This window comes from Myodes glareolus, chromosome 8 (genome assembly GCF_982192425.1).
Source record: "Myodes glareolus chromosome 8, mMyoGla1.1, whole genome shotgun sequence".
NCBI classification, from domain to species: Eukaryota; Metazoa; Chordata; class Mammalia; order Rodentia; family Cricetidae; genus Myodes; species Myodes glareolus.
In genome coordinates this window covers 5,952,697-5,970,427 of record NC_142033.1, presented here as the reverse complement: position 1 = coordinate 5,970,427, position 17,731 = coordinate 5,952,697, and the positions used below count along the sequence as shown (strand labels likewise).

General features: G+C 45.2%; 1 protein-coding gene across 3 annotated transcripts in view; it reads right to left on the bottom strand.

Annotated features, from left to right (window-relative positions):
- Klhl8 (kelch like family member 8) overlaps positions 1 to 8,388 on the bottom strand; it is a 46,154-nt gene extending 37,766 nt beyond the window's left edge. The window contains exon 1 of one of the 3 annotated variants that reach the window (XM_085691570.2): positions 8,256 to 8,388. The gene's annotated coding sequence lies outside the window, so the exon portion shown is untranslated. Of the gene's footprint in view, positions 1 to 6,315; positions 6,335 to 8,139; positions 8,158 to 8,255 lie in introns of those variants that run through there. The other 2 variants (XM_085691572.2, XM_085691571.2) reach the window with 2 other exon arrangements.
- Positions 8,389 to 17,731: the final 9,343 nt, after the last annotated feature.

Sequence of the window (17,731 nt, the reverse complement as noted above, 5' to 3'; positions counted from 1 at the left end):
CTCTGCTTCCATCAGTTACTAGATAGAGTATCTCTATGGCAAGAAGGGAAGTCACCAATCTGCTTACAGTAGATGGCCACCCTCTCCACTATTGCTAGGAGTCTGAGTTGGGATTCCTGGGGGTTTCCCTGGCACCAGGTTTCTCCCTAAGCCCTAAATGGGCTTTTTTGTTACTATCCTCCTCCATCCTAGCTCCAGCCTGCCTCCATCCCTGATCCCAGTTTACCCATTCCCAGGGAAATCCATGCATCCCTCTGTGGGCCCTCCTTGTTATCTAGCCTCTCTGGGGCTGGGGGCTGCAGGTGGTATAATCTTATCATTCCATTACATTCATCATAAAGTAGGTCATGTTATACACAGCTTTTCAGCCACATTTAAGTATCCGCAGTAACTGGAGGAGATGCTCTCTAGGAGCTGTGGCAATCACCTGCCACAGGAGAAAAGGGTTACGTATCCTGGCTCATAGTTCAGAGGTTGGAGCCCACGGTTTGTTGGCTCCATGAACTTCTACAGAACAACGCAGCATTAGGATATATATTGGATACTAATCCTGTTATCATCTTAATAATGATGATAATACTACTACAGTAATAAATGCTTATGTGATAGTTCTATTCAGGGGACTAGTTTATTAAGGCATTTCCTTGCTTGAACTGCATCGCTGGGGCATTACAGTCATGATGCTCTGAAAGTCTAGTACACAGGACATGCATTTTACCTAAATATGTGCATTACATGTATGAACTATGTTTTTCAGAGGAAACCTACATTGCTCATTGCTTTTGAGAATGCCATGAAGCTGGGAGGATAGCAAATGATCATTATTTGAAGACAAAGCCAAGCAAAAATAAAAGTATCATCATTTGTGGCCAAGTATCAAAGGATAAGCTGATCACGTAAAAGAAAGAAAAAACAAAACCAAATCCAAAGCTGCATTGGTTTAAAATCAATCCTCATGAACTGCCATTTAGAGTAAGCAGGTTTAAGTTAGTGACTGAAGCTCGGATCTTAAAGGTCTGTTCCTTCCCTTAGGAGGCACTGGTGGGAGGTAGTGGCAACTTTAAGGGGTGGGGATGAGTGGGAAGTCTTAGAGGAGTGTTTCTCAACCTTCCTAAAGCTGTGACCTTTTAATACAGTTCCTCATGTGGTGGTGATCCCACAACCATAAAATTATCTTTGTTACTATTTCATAACTATAATTTTGCTATTGATATGAATTGTAATGTAAATATCTTGTTTTCCGATGGTTTTAGGTGACCCTTGTGAAAGGGTCATTCAACCTCAGAGGGGTCGTGACCCACGGGTTGAGAACGTCTGTTTTAAGTACCAGCGACAATGCTCTTAGAGAGGCTGTGTCATGTTGGGCTTCCTCCAGGACACACACTCCCTGAAATAGTCTTTGGTCTTACCACAGGCCCAACGCAATGAGTCATGAAATTAATCATGAACTAGAATCTCCAAAACTGTGAGCCAAAATTAGTCTTTTCCTTCTATAAACTGTCTATCTTCATAATTCTGTTACGGTGGTAGAAAGCTGAGTAGCATGTGGCCAACAAAGAATAAGATTTTCCTAGGCGTTTGAAAGTGTTCTAATTTTTACAGTGTGAACATACAAGAAAATTTAGCATGAACATACACACACACACACAACATATGATGCTCGACAGTAGTCGTCGTACAGGTTTATAACCACACACCACGGCTGACGTCATCACAGGCTCTGCTGCAGATTCTGAGGAGGCAAGGACGGATACAGAAGGCGGAGTCTGCAGCTGGTCATGACATAAGTGATGAAGCTGGAAACATGGAGCCTTAACAAAGCCACAAAGCACAGCAATACTCGAAAGAGCAGTTTCCTTTCTCCTGAATCAAAATTATAAGCTTTATTCCCTTTTCATTTTATTTTCAGTCTTTTGTGAAAATACTGTTCCATAAACTAGTCTTTGACCATGAAGAGTTTGAGAAGCGCCTATCCGTGGTGCGCCAGAAAGGAAGACTCCATGACGGACACTGTTCTGCTTTACCACGCCCTGAGCAGCATCTGTCAATCATCCAGTCCCACAAGCAAATCACTCGATGACAAAGCTCACTTAGGAACGTCTGCACCACTGAGTCTCTAGTCTAGACAGACTCAGAAGTTCCAATATACAGGAAAACAAATCACACACACACACACACACACACACACACACACACACACACACACACCCTGCTTCAGAAGAATCAGGCCCCAAAGTCAGGCATGGTAGCATGTATTCTATATTATATTCAGGCTTATATTCTAGCACTTGGGAGGTTATAACAGGAGAATCACCAGTTCAAGGTCAGTTTTTGCTATATAGAAAATTCCAGATCTGGGCTACACAGAGAGACCCTGACTCAAAAAAGAAAGTCAGATTCTAATTGTGAGGAAAATTTACAACTATCTTAACCATATTCAACTACCTTATCTCCTATTTTCCTTTTAAAAAATGTATGCACAAGTCTGGCATGGTAGCACATGCCTTTAATCTCAACATTCAGGAGGCAGAGGCAGGCGAACCTCTGTGAGTTCGAGACCACCTGGTCTACAAAGATAATTCCAGGACAAACAGAGCTGTTACACAGAGACACCTTGCTTCAAAATCACCCCCCAAAATGTACAAAGTAATCTTACTTAAAAACTAAAAAAAGTCCTGAAATGGTAATAACCCTGCTATTGCGAAGGTTGATCATCCAGAGGGGGGCACAGACAGACAGCAGTGAGATCTATGTGGTCAAGGCAAAGACAGGGACATACAGGCTGGCACAAGAGCAGCAACTGTAGCTTGGATAGCAAGTAAGGCTGCTCACTGTGGTATCTCAGCCCACGGGTCCTCAAAGCTCCCATTCTACCCAGGCACAGCCAAGTCTTTGACGTCCAACTTCCTACATTCTCCTCTGCTGGTCTCGCTTCTCTGGCTAACGCCCATCAGATACCCCTTAACAAAGGCTCCCTTACCCGTGCACCCTCCTCACTACTATCACTCAAGTCACCGCTTAAGAACCTGCCTGCAAACTATACACGCTCTACTTGTGAAATAAAGATGTGGCTGCTTTACAATCTGCTCTTCTGGACTCACGTAACGAACTGATTCTAAAAGCTGTTTACTACAGAGAACTACGTAGGGGAACTTCAAACCGGGCCAAAGAACTTTAGGTCACACAAACAATCTTCCCAAAGCACTTCAAATTAATTTTAAGGGAGAATGACCTAATAGTATTATTCCGGCTGGAACTTTAAATGGCTTATGATCATACCCTGTTATATTTCAAAATACTTTGTAGAAGGATCACCTCTCTTGATTTTACAGTCCTTCAAAGAAGTGTGACGGATGAGTAAAAACTGACAGCGGTGAGGCATTATCCCTGGGGTGTTCTGGGGTGTTCCATCCTCTCACGGGTCATTCCTTTATAAAGGACTGGTCTAGCTCGGGAGCCTGCAACCCTTAGGGTGTAACAGCTAGACAGGAAACTAGCCTCCATGGGCAATGCAGCCCCCGTGAAAATCATTCACGTGGACAGTCCAGACACGAGGGAGCATGTGTGTCTAAGACACCCGCAGTCACAGAAGCGGGTAGCGAGCGGGCTTTGGTCTACAGCCAACGGTTTCACCCTGGGTCGAAGTCAGTTTGCCTCAAGTCCTAAACTACTGCAGCATAAGAGAAGGCTGCTGCCTTGTTTCCTTTGGAGAAATGTGTTAGCCATGTCTAACACAGGCATATAAAGTAGTGGCTCATAGCGGAGACTGGGGCGTCAGACAGTCTGGGATTCGCTAGCTGTGGAGGACTGGGTGAATCATACAAATTACTCTGAACTTTGGCTTTCCTTTAAGGTGGTTGTGAAATTCAAATGAAGAAATACGATATAAAGCACTTGGCTCTGAATCTAGTATATAGTAGGCATTTAATAAATGAACGTTTTTACCTTGATAAAGTATTGACCCAGGAGTTTTTGTCTAGGAACATAATTCCCCAATTAATGTTTTTTTTAACAGCAAAGAAGTAAAGTGTGCTTTATAATAACTGACATTAGGTTGGAAATGCTGAGAATTCTCATTAGCAAAGTCCTAGATCACCACTGTCCTTTTCTTACACTTACACACACACACACACAGTGTGTGTACATGCATATACCTAAGATGACTTAAAAATGTATACGTATTCATCTCAACCCCACCCAAAGACGAACGGCGTTTAACTGGAGTGGATAGGGGCTCGGAGACGGAGAGAGCCCACCCAACCGCACAGGTGCAAAGCCGGGCACTGAGGAGCCCCAGCCTCACCATCAATCCAAACAAGGCCTCGGTCCTAGCTGCGTGTGGGTGTGGTGTCTCGGTGAGCACTAAGATAAACTCTCCACACACGCTATTCTCCACCTTTTTAGAGTTCTAAAGTAGACTACCACAAAAATCACTGATCTTAAAAAGGCAGTATTCCTATCCATGTGTTGGTTTTTTAAAAATGATTATCATTTGCTTCTTATACAGTTAACACAAACTCTCCCACCTGAAGTAAATATGGAGCATTGTCTCGAATACAGGACTCCCCACAAACACCAGCAGCATCCTCTCACGTGACTTGCTCTGGGACGATCGTTACACAAAGCAGCTGTGGGCAGGCACAGCTCAGCTCAGCATTCCACAAATCCCCAAGCATTTAAGAGATTATAAACCTTGAACTTTGTAAAGCCTCCGCATTTCAAACAAAATTTCTGCCCAGTCTCAAAGGGAAAGGATGTTGCTCAGCAGAGGGTTTGTCTAGCACTGCGGATCCCTCATCCACTCCCTCCACAATGCTGAGGCACTGTGGGCACTGCCAGGAACGAGAAACAGGAGCTGGCTTCACAATGGAAAGCCTTCTGAAGCCCAGCAGTCTATCGCTGCTCAGGGAAAAATGGTGTGTTGATATGTAGGTGCTTCCAGATTCTATTATAAGAGTGAATTCAAACTTAGAAATAGACTCGATGTTGAACTCCTCAAGATTAATTTAAGGTGTAACAAATTAAAACCATAAATTACAATCTAGTAATATATCTATGTAAGACAGTTAAAATTTTCTGTAAAATATACCTAATACATTCCTTCTAAACAATACTGACTGCCAAAATAATCACCAATTAGGATTTGACTTTACTTTTCTATATATAAAAATATATAATTACAAGTATAAATATCTACTTTGAAAGGTAAAAAAAAATCATCATTTGGTACTCTACTGGGAACAAGAATGTCTAAATTTCAGAATAAATCAGGTTATCATTTAGCATTTAAAATAATATTCAAACATGTTGGGCTGTAACAGTACTGGATCATCAACTCTAATGTCCGTCTAAGCTGGCAGGCCAGGTGGGAACAGTGTCTACTAGTGATAACAGTCAATCAGTGGCCTTGCCTCCAGAAGAAGGAAGGCACTGTGCTAGAAATACCACCTCCACTTCTGGAGAAAAGTGAGGACTCTGCCCTACCATCCCCGTCCCATTTCAAAAAAAAGCTGCAAGTTTTCTAGAAAACTTGGAGACAGTTGAAGCCAATGGTTCTTGGCTAGCTCTCGCTCTCGCTTGCTCGCTCTCTCTCTCTCTCTCTCTCTGGGTGTGTGTGTGTGTGTGTGTGTGTGTGTGTGTGTGTGTGTGTGTGTGTGTGAGAAGCAGTAGAAGCCTTGCCTATGCTTCGAAAAGCCTCAAATTCAACAATGTCCTCCCCCAGACCCGTCTGAGGTGTGGTTGTGAATACCTGTAACCCCAGGGACTTGGGAAATTAAGACAGGAGGATATGAAGTTCAGAGTCAGTCCAAGCTACATGGCAAAATGTTGTCTTAAAAATAAACAAAGAAAATAAACAAGGGGGAAAAAAAGAAAGAAAAGAATGGTTGAGTTCGGGAAAAGGGCCCCGAACCCCTTTGAGCATCTGTTAAATCTGGTCTCTGGTCCAAAAAACACAAATACACATGGAATTCTTACGCTCCTGGAAGACTATGTGTAGGCAATACCACAGATTTTAAGAATCACAGAGACAGGAATAAAGTTTCCAAGATGTCAACAATCCTTCGTAATTCTACCTCTGATTTACAGGAACCAACAAAACAAACCATAAACAAATAACAAAGCAGAGAAGCAATCAAATAACACTCATATAAGCAACCCTTCAAAGACGAAACAAAGGCGACTGTGTCTCCAGCGCTCTGGTCACCAGAGAGCAAGCCGTACCGGCAGCATTTTAAAACACAGCACATGACTGGAGCTATGATTGAAGATTATGGAGTATAAAATGCCCCGCATATAAAACCCACTAATCCTTACGATTCCAGGAAGACTGCAGAGGCAGACAGTATTTTTATCCCTCTTCCACAGCGAAGGAAACGGAGGTTCAGATAACAACTTGCCAAGATGAAACAGCCAATGGGTAGAGAGAGAGCAGGGATTTTAACCCAGAACTAATTGCAGAAGTGAGCTCAGCCCACTATTATATCCTCCTCAGAACAGAGAAAACAGACCAACAGACCACACGGAAAATGTCGGCAGGGAAGCAGTAAACAATAATTAGTGTATTTTAAATATTCTACTGAGTTTGATCTCCAGCACTGCAAAAAAATTTAAAAACTTTAAATACCAATTGCTTCGTTACTTAAAACTTTTTTTTCAGAAAAAGAAATGGCTAACACAAAAGACCCTACAGCTGGAAAACATGGCATTTTGTTGTTTTATGAAACATCTGTTCTTGCTCGTGTCTTTAGTTCTTCATATACAAAAATAAACTTTGTTGAGGATTCAAATATAAGGAATGGAAAATTTACTTTGGGTTTTTTGTTTAGATTTTGCTGCTGCTGTTTTGAGACTGGGTCTCATATGGCCCAGGCTGGCTGCAAACTCAGTGTAGCTGAGGATGACCTTGAACTGCTGGCTCTCCCAAGTGCTGTTGTAGGTGGAGGCTCGCACCACCAAGCCCAGTTTGTGCACTCCATCAACTGAGTTACTGCCTCAACTCCTAAGGACATCTGACCCCTAAGGAAAGGACGAATTTTTGAGTGAAAGGGGGATGTCACTGTAGGTTCTGATCCTGCATGGGATTTGACAGCGGGGAGGTTGAGTTTCTGTAGGGACAGGAAAACGATACGCTCTGCTTAATTATTCACTGTGATTTTAAGTTAGGATTTGGAATTATTACGGAAGATATGACGTTACAAATCGTTAACACTGACGGCATCAAATGCTGAGCTGAAATAGCAACTTTAAGTGTAAAAATGCACACTGGGACGTACTCAGTGGTAGTGAGCTTGCGAGCATGCACAAGGTCCAGAGGGCACGCGGGGTGGGGGTGAGGGGGAGACACTAGAAGAATAAATATAAAACCAAGTGCATACAGCTCAATACAGCATCTTGTGATTTCTTTTCTATATCTGTGTTTCCACTGGTTGGTATTTTAAAGGCAACATGACTAAAGTTTTAAGTAGGTCAGGCAGTTTGACTGACGAAGGTGCCAGGAGAAAGCCGGCAGAAAAGCAACTGCTAATGGCAAAGCTACCTGCGTGCATTTACAGGCTCGGGCACCATCAGCAGAAGGTGTCTGCTTAGTCAAGAGTATACCACCCGCACCTTAGGCCGGCCAGGGCTTTCCGGACATGCAGAAACAGGAGTGAAAACAATTAACTTATGTAAGAGAAAACCAGTATTAAAAAAGAAAAAACCTCACGTGCACCTAGCAGGTTAATTACTTGTGGCAACCCAGGTTCTAAGTGAGACCTTTTCCCCAAGTATCGGCCCACGCTAACAATAGCTTAAGGTACGGAGCAGCAAAATAAATCAAGGTAAGCAATCGCAGCAGGTTAACAGGACTATTCAAAACTGCGAAGATTTCCACGAAAGAGCATGAGAGTCACCACTGCCAGCAGGAAAAGGAATGTGACAAGCTTCCCACCGTGAACCCCATCGTCAGGACCTGCAAACCCGGGAGCCGGCTAGGAACCCCAAAGTGAGTCCGCACATCGGGCGCCCTCCCTGGAGCAAGCTGCGAGCTCAGCCCGGAGCGCTCGCCGGCTCGGTGGGTGAGGTGACAGCCGGAGCCCCGGGAGCCCCGCCGCGGGGACGCCCCGCAGGCCGCCCACCCTCCCGGGCACCTCCGAGCACCTGGGACAGCGCGGCCCGCGAGGCCCGCCCGGGTCCTCTCGGTGCCCTGGGGGACGTCGCCGCGAGGCCGCCCTTCGCCGACGCGAGCGCGGGTGGGATGACGACGCGGGGATTACCTCGGTGTCCGCGCTCGCCGCGCAGGCCGAGCCGCCACACCCGCTCCGCGCCGGCGCCGCGCCAGCCCCGCTCGCTCGGACACCCCGCGGATGCGCGCGCTCGCCCGCTCGTGCCCGGCCCGGCGGACCGCGCCGGAGAGCCGCGGGGGCAGGACGGCGGAGCGCGGCACCCTGGGAAATGTAGTTTTCGAGCTCCTCCTAGGGGAGCGCGCCCGCGGGCACGCGCTCCGGCCCTACTCCGCTTCCTTTGATCAGTGTCCCTCCATAACCCGGATTTTCTATCTATTCTTAATCAGTTCCCCGCATGCTCTATCTGCAAAATGTGCACAAAACAGCTTGTGTCTGCAAACTAAAGAAGTGATTGACTAAGTACCGCGTGCTAAAAAAAATCAGTACTAGTAAAAAATGGTGAGATAAGCCAAATTCTCAATAAAGTCGCTGGAAACGTAGAGAAAGAGAACAAGGGAACATTTTAGGATATTCCCCTGAGCTCTTTTTATCCAGTGCATCCCAAAGTTCCAGAATCTTCAAAACTTAGAAGAAATGGAGTCATAGGCTGGGTGGCAGTCTTCTTGTAGAAAGGTAACCTCAGCTGTTAGCGTGGCGGAGCACGGAGGTACAAATTGGATCCAGCTCAGGTGAGCTGGAGAGACTCAAGCTGAACCTGAAAGGGAGACAGGTGTAGTCAAGGGCCGACTCCCACTGGTCTACTTACACGAGCCAGGTCCGCTCAAACATCACCCCCAGGTGGGAACCACTGCCTTCAAGCCTCTTCCGCAGGTCTCTGCCATGAGGCACTCAAGTCCCCAGAGAGAAGAAAGTCCTACAACTCTGGGCGTAGAGAGGAATTCCAGTTGGCATAGCAGGGTCAGGCAAATATATATTTTTTAAAGTAAAATATTTATAACAAATGTTAGTAAAGAGGGGAAGGCTTAGCCTGAAAAAGGCCGCCCCCTAAAAAGTGATATATCCAAAACAATGACTTCACCTAATTCTCTTAAACGTCTTGGTTTTATAAAACAAGATAAACTGAAATGAAATGAATCGCGTAGTTTTCTAAATCTAGAATATCTTCTTAGCTTTTTTCCCACTCACTCCGTTCACTTTCCTCCCTACTCAGGCTCCCCTGCCCCGAGTGCTGTACACTAAAACCAGGAAGGATGGCATCGTGCCTCCTGGGGTCTTTTCTGACTGTACTTAGTGGGAATAAATGGTTTATCATCAGTTAAACCCCAGTCAGCATTTGCACGTCATATTTAAGTCCTTACCTCTGATCCTGGAATAAATGGCTTTTAACCCCCCACAGGCATTTCTGATGAGACCTGCAAATGGATTTGGAACGCTTAATCAGAAGGCAATTTTAGCTTTGTGTGCAGTGGAGATAAAGCTTGTAAACAGCAGGCGAGTTCTGACCATGGAGACCATTACCTCCCTACCGTGGCTACGGCCATGGCTCATGTCTCTTTCTGCCACCCACCAACTCCTACCATCACCCTTCTCCATGCCAGTCCTTACCAGCATGCTTAAGCTTCCCTGAATAACTGCTTCTGTAACCAGGAGTTATGGAATCCCAGCATTCAGGAGGCAGAGCAAGAGTTCCAGACCAACTTGGGCTACACAGTGATAGCCTTAGGCTAACCTGGGCTACAGTATGAAAGCTTGTCTCAAAAAGTCAAAACTGGAACAAAGCAATTACTTCCGATGTTCTACATCCAAGACATGCTGGTGACTCCCTTCCTGGCCATGGCTCAATGGCTCATTTTACGCTAATAAGTTAATGGTAGGTTTTGTGTCCAGTACCCATGAAACAAATCTAACAAAGATATCTTTAAACCTCTGGGGATCAAACTGGAGAGATGGCTCAATGCTTAAGGGCACTGGGTGCTCTTCCAGAGGACTCAGGTTCCGTTCCCAGCACCACCATGGTGGCTAACAAATCTGTATAGAACTCTAGTTCTGCAGGATCCAACACCCTCTTGTGGCCTCTGTATTCACATGGTGTACAGAGGGATATACAGATAAAACGCCCATACGTGTGGAATAAAAATAAAATCTCTAATTCAATAAATCTCTGGTTATCTTTCATTTTATCTCTGAAATATTTGAAGTTCCCTCCTTTCTGGTTGGGCTTTTATCATTTCTGCTTTGTTACAAGATATTTGATTATACTGTGTAGAGATATGTCTCTGCAGATGGTTTAATGAAAAGCAAAATGGCCAATAGCTAGGCGGGAGGTAAAGGCGGGTCTTCTGAAAAGAGAGCTCAGAGAAGAAGAAAGGCAGAGTTGCCAGCCAAAGGAGACAGATGGGCAGCACAGAGGAAAAGTAACCGAGCCACAGCAAAGAATGTAGGCTTAAAAGTAAGGGTTGATTTAAGTTATAAAAACTAGTTGGGGGGCTGGAGAGATGGCTCAGAGGTTAAGCGCATTGACTGCTCTTCCAAAGGTCCTGAGTTCAATTCCCAGCAACCACATGGTGGCTCACAACCATCTGTAATGGGGTCTGGTGCCCTCTTCTGGCCTGCAGGCATACATACAGACAGAATATTGTATACATTAAAAAAAAAAACTAGTTAGCTACGCTGAGGCTGAGCTTTCATAGTTAATAATGTCTCCACATCATTATCTGTGAGCTGGGAGCGCGAAGAAAGAGCCTGCTAAACTTCCTCTTTTACCGCTTTGCTGCACAACTCTGACAACTATCCAATATCATTTAGAGTTTTAGATTTTTGTTTTTGTTTTTCGAGACAGGGTTTCTCTGTAGCTTTGGGGCCTGTCCCAGAACTATAGACTGGGCTGGCCTCTAACTCACAGAGATTCACCTTCCTCTGCCTCCCGAGTGCTGGGATTAAAGGCGCACACCACCACCGTCCAGCTCACTTAGCTTTTTAATCAGGAAGACTTCTCCTGCCCCACAGTCCCACTACACACAGAGACTTAGTTTTATCCTCACAGTAGCACTGACCACTAATATGCAAGCTCTTTAATCGGTTATCCGCCTTTTTCATTTGTTTGAAAATTTTCTATGACAGAAAAGCATATAGTCTTGATATAGAGTATGTTTTTAATAAATAACAAGGGGATGAATGCCAAGTTTGTGTAATAAACAGCTTTGTACATACATATTCCCAGGCAAGGGCCAGATAGTAAGTCTAGTAAAGTTTTGTTCCCGTAGACTCTGGCACAGCTCTCCAACCCTGCTTTCTAAATGACCACGGGGAGCTCTCACCACGGCTCCAAATATCTGTGTAAGACGAAAGTTTGAATGAACGGTGTAAGGGTGCAGCTTTGAATGAGGAGACTATATTCACCCCAGAGGCTCCCTGTTCTTAATTCCATTGAAGATGTTTTTGGGGATGGGCTTGTTGCTGGAGCTCCAACAGAAGGTATCCTGAGATGGCCACTGGGACTTGAGTTGCCTTCCTTGTTATTCCCACTGTTGGGAAGGCTGTTTAGCTTGTTACAAATGTGCCATTGCTTTCATCAATATTTTGTTTCAATTTTAGAGTTTCAGTTTCGCTACTCTGCCATGCCCAGGTCAAATGACCTTCCACTTGCCTTGACCCTGCCTAACATCTGACTTCTCAGGTTCCACGTACAGGGAAATGGAAATCTTTTTGGAGCAATATCTGAAATGTGAGGGTAAGAGAAATTTGCCCCCATTCAAAACAGCAACATCAAAAATGAACAACTGGGACTTGAACAAGGGTGTAATTCAGTGGTAGAACATTTTCTTAGTATGTGCAAAGCCCCAAGTTTGTTTATTAGTACACACACACACACACACACACACACACACACACACACGAATACAGGTACACACAAAGAAAAACTTATTTTTGAAATGCTTGTAACGTGCTTCAAAGCAAAATTTCATTCATACTTTTTTTGAGACAGGGTCTCATTATTTAGCTTTGGCTGTCCTGGAACTCACTATGTAGACCAGGCTGGTCTTGAACTCAGAGATCCACCTGCCTCTGCCTTCCAGCTACCAGCATTAGAGGCAGGCAACACCATGCCCAGCTTATTCATACTTTTGGTTGAAACTGGCAATATGTTTTCATAGGAATATGTATCAAGTCCATGTGCTCCAAATTATGAAAAGTACTTCTTTTCTGAGATGGGATTTTGCTCTGTAGCCCAGGCTGGCCACAAACTCTCAGCAGCCTTCCTATCCCAGCCTCCTGTGTGCTGGGCCTACAGGTATGACTGCCTCCTTTTTATTAAGATATAGTTCTGTGTTACATTAGCTCTCAGACATCACATTTACATCTTCATAATACACTTTATCTCTGAGAAGATTTTTACAATCGAAACAAATGGACGCTCTTCTTCGCTCCACCCCCACGCCTCCATCCTTTGCCAGAGAGCGCTGGTGTCTTACAGGGTTGATTACAAAGGTGTATTACTTCCTTCTTACAGTGAGCTTTCATCTCCAACCTGGCTATGAGAAGACGCAAGTTCGGGTGTTTCTTGAGACACAGTACTTCTGTGCGATACTTCTGCAATGGAGAATCTGTTGGATATTAGGTTATAATAACTTATGTAACTTCCTCCTCTCATGTGATATTAGCCTGACCTCCTGACCTACAGGGACCTTCAATCACATGGCCCACGGCTTAAACATGTCTACTGAAGGAAACCTCAGTCATGGATCTGGACTCCAGAGCTCAGTGTGCTTCACGGTTTGAGGTTGTGCTGGTGTGCCGGGAGAGTGACGTATCCTACTCCCTGAGGAAAGACCACAGAAGTTCTGTGTTTGCTACCTTCCCAGACCTTACCCCACATTGTCTCTTCACTGGACCTATATTCATTTATGCTCTTTATTTAAAAATATAATTATAAATATAGTGCAATCCTGATTTGCATGAGATTCTAATTACTGAACCCAAAGAGTCATGAGATTCTCTGAACTAGTTGCTGGTGGGTCAGAAGTAAAGGGGTCTGGGGCTCCCCGTCTCTGCGCACAGCATCTCCCTGGGGACTGTGTGGCCCTTACTTGAGGAATTCTACACTTAAACGCTGTGTAGTTTGTGCCTGATGGCACTTCAAGGTTGTATCTGAAGTGGTGACCTTCACTAAGGCAGTTTCATTAAATAAAGGCTCTGAGGCCTTGTAAATATCCATTCAAAAAGATAATATTTGCATGAGTAAAATATGTCAGCTTCCAAATTACCATGTGGTCCCCCCCTAAATTTTCATGTTTCCTTTTGTTTGTAATAGGCAATATAAGATCTCCCTTTGCTGTCAGGGAAGAAAGAAGTGGCCGAGAGTCCTGTGGAGGTCAGCAGAGAGAAACCACAGACAGCGATAACAGGACTGAGTAATCACACAGGGTGTGTGAATTTCCTTCACTAGACCTCCATCGGTCTGCACATGAACACTCCAGGGTTGTCACGTTGCCATCTTTGTAGATAAGGCAATTGTTAGACTTTAATCAAATTGGGAGCCGTTTGAAGACACATCTAGAAGTCACACAGCCATAATCCTTGCACATATGGATAGAGAAAGTACTTCACATCTTCTGAGGAATTCCCTTTGGGGGCTTAGACACCAGTATTGAAATAAGAAAAAAAAGGCTATAATTTTATATTTCTTTTTCAAAGAAGCAGAGCCAGAAGGAAACATTTCAGTTCATTTCCTCAGAGGCAAAGGCAGCCTCGTAGAAGAAAACAGCCTGTTGTTCAGCCTGTGTGAAAGGTTCAGTTGCTCCCTTAGCCAGCAGAAGCTTGAGTTATACAAGCACAGAGGGTGATTGGATGTGTGCCCAGCTGGAGGAGCCCCACACAACTGTCAGACCAGGAAGGAATAAGGCCAGAGGGAGCTCAGGGCGGAAGATATGTAATCACCCTTGCTGCTAGTCTACCACAAGCAGCCATTTACACACCAAGACACTTAGGACTGTGTGGTGTGGTTGTGTGTGCATGCGTGCATGCATGCATGCGTGTGTGTGCGGTGTGTGGTGGTGATGGTGGGGATTGAACCCAGGGTCCTATACTTGACTCTACTCAGCTTGACTCTCAATCCACTCCAGTAATGCCTTTTGAAAACTTTATCCAGAACATTTTCCTCTAATATGAAATACTGTTTTTCTTCTTTCTTTTTTTCTATTTCTTTTAAAACAGGTTCTCACGTAGCCTAGGCTGGCCTCAAACCTCGAGTTCCTGATCCCAGGTTCTCATGTAGCCCAGACTGGCCTCAAACCTTGAGCCCCTGATCCCAGGAAGTCATGCAGCCCAGGCTGGCCTCAAACCTCAAGCTCCTGCTACTCCTACTTCTACTTCCTAAAGTCTGGGATTACAGGTTTACACCTCAACGCCCCAGCTCAAAATGCTGTTTTTCATTAGGAAAAAAACCTGGATTGTAGATAAGAGTCCCCCAAACACACACATCTGCCCTCTTTTGCAACCCGATCCTTTCCCCAGGCAGCTGCAGCTACCTCGGGTTGCCTTCTCTGACTGTCTGTGCCCAGGATACCTGAGAGTTGCTAGGAAACTGCTTTACACACTCAGGTGATATCAGACATATTAATAAAGATGCAGGTAGAGCCTAGGGGAAGTTGGAAAAGAGAGAGCCGATGTGGCAAGAGCACACCGGAACCCGAGGGGAAGAAAACACTGCGCAGAGAGCCTCCTGACTCTCCCGAGCACAACGTCCTCAGGAGACACACCCGCCCTCAGGGAGAGCTCCCAGCTCAGAGGAGGAGTGGGAAATCTTCTGACGCTGAGCCGGCTGGAGAAAGGTTTGCAAGCGTCTGCCTGGAGAAATGTAGCTCGGCAGCTGTTTTACATTTCTCTCAAAGGTCGGGTGATCATTTAGAGCACCTTCATTTCCAACTGTCACATAATCCTTTGGGCTGGCCCGGGAGTCAGCCGATGACCTACTTTAAAACAAGGACCAGGGGCTCCCCTTAGCACCTCCGTTAGAGTCTTCCGTCTCACTTTCCCTGATGCTGTACCGCATGGGCACCCAGCCTTGCCTGACTGCACAGGGTTTGTTCCCCAAAGATCTCGGATACCAAGACGCAGGGTAAAATGCTATACATTTGCATAAACCCAAGTATGCACTTGTCCACGCTCAACTGTTCCTACATTTCTCTAACATCTAATACAGTCTAAATGACGTGCGAACAGTAGTCTCGGTGTTGTTGCCTGGCTTCGGCGATAAAGATCAGGAGAGTCCTGTTCAGCGGCCCTGAGGATTTGTGACAGGCGGGAAGCTATGGCGATTGTATCTACACACCTGTTCATTCTTCTGGTGGTTTCAGTGTGGTGTCTAGCGCGCAGTGAGCGTAGTTTTGGGTCTTCAGAATTTCTCGGAAGTTTTTCTGAGGGTATGCATGCAGGGGTGAGGCAGGGAGTTCTAGATGGAGGTCAGAGGTCAGAACTGCTTCCACCTTCATCTTTGAGAATGAGCGTGGAGCTTGCTGATTTGGATCAGCAACAACAGGAGGGTTCTGGGGTTCCCACCAGTGAACCCCCGGACCCTCCTGATGTTACAGAATATTTGTTCAACTATGCAAAGATGTGTTGCATTTGTTTAATAATGTAAGATGTGTTGCTGTCTTACCTCACCTGTCTAAGACACCTGATTGAGCTAGTGAAATGCTGACGGCCAATAGTGAGGGAGGAGGTACAGTGGGACTTCTGGGCAGGGAGACTAAGTTAGAGGAGGAATTTAGGCTCAGAAAAGACAGAAAACGAGACACCAGGGAGATGCCAGGGGCCAGACAGACAGACGTGGAAGAGGTAGGACATGTGGAATGAAAGGAAGGTCAAAAGCCCCAAGACAAAATGTAGAGGAATAGAAATAGGTTACGTTAAAGAGCTATGGGACAAGCCTAAGATAAGCATTCATAATTAATAATAATAATAATAATAAGCTCCGTGCCCAAAGAGCATTCCTACGACACCCTGCCTTGGCCTCTCAGCTCTGAGGTTACAGGCCTAGTCTAGTGCACCCAACTTTTTAGCATGGGTATTGGGGTGGACCTGAGGCCCTCATACTCGGGTGTTGCAAACTTTACCATCTAAATCATCTTTCCAGCCCATTTTTCTGAATTGTTTTGATATGCAGTTGAGTCTAGATATGGGATCCTCGATTACAGACTATGTCTTTACTGCTACTCAAATGTTTCTGTGTACGTGCATCATTAGGAATTCATCTCTTGCTGAGATGTCCTAACTGTAACCACGAAGGACAAGGCTGGGGGCGGGGCAGAGAGAGAACACAGCTACGAATTGTTCTTTAATGTATGTTAAACCCTAATTAAAATCCTATCTGATCTTATACATGCCACCACACAGCTTGCAGCCCAATCTAAAGGCGGCGACTGTCTCCTTGAGCCAGCTCTCCTCCCTCCAGAGGAGTGGCCTGCCCACGGTTGCTTTATAAAATATCTAATTTTGAGGTCTTCAGAGTTTTCCAAAGTCCCTCACCTTGCCACTGGGGTTTGGGCCCTGTTACAGAACCAGTCCTTTTTCTATCTGGTCAGTGTCTCTAATGCCTCAATAAACCCATTTGTCTAAGAGATCACTTGTTCTCTAGAATTTCAGTTGGGCAAAGTCGTCCATTTATGTTTAATATCCATGGGCCACAATTTCAGTTGGGCAAAGTCGTCCATTTATACTTAATATCCAGGGGCCACAATTTCAGAGTTAGGCATATTTTCTGCCTTCACACACTAACTTGGGCCAAACCTGTTAAACTCAATTGTAATTGTTTAAATTCCCACTCTGCCCTCTAACCCCCACTCCCTACCAGTTCTGAATAGATGTTTAGAATACTATGGGGAAATCATCTTCTGTTGGTACTGGAAAGAACAAGCGAGTGTGTTAGGATTTGTCTGTAGTTCTACAGGCATGCCTGCAGCGTGGGGTGGGGCAGAACACGCCAGTGGAAACTAAACGCCCACCCAGCAGGCATGGCAACGCCACCTAAGGCTTGTTCTATCTGCAAACAGATAGCAGCAAGGGGGCGAGGAATGCTGGGACATCTCTCTGCTCTCCTCTGCCCGAAGACACTTTCAACCAGTGGGCAGAGGGCGCTGGTGACTTGAGTCACCGTCCCCTCACTTACTGGGAGTGTGTGTGTGTGTGTGTGTGTGTGTGTGCGTGCGTGTGTGATGCCAAGGTACTTTCTCGACTCTTTTCCAGAGTGTGTCGGCGGCTAAACCCAGTCCTGAGCAGACCTTGAATGACCAAGCAATCATTATTCATGCTTAGTTCCTTGCTTGGCTCCTTTCCTTCACCAGTGCTTCTTAACTGGAAAAAGAGAAAAGAAAATGAAGTATGTATGTGCTTATATGTTTGTGTGCATTAATCGGGGTTCTCTAAAGGAACAGAACAGATAGGATGGGAGAGATAGATGATAGGTAGATGGATAGACGATAGAATAGATAGATAGATAGATAGATAGATAGATAGATAGATAGATAAATGATAGATTAGAGAGATAGATGATAGGTAGGTAGATAGAT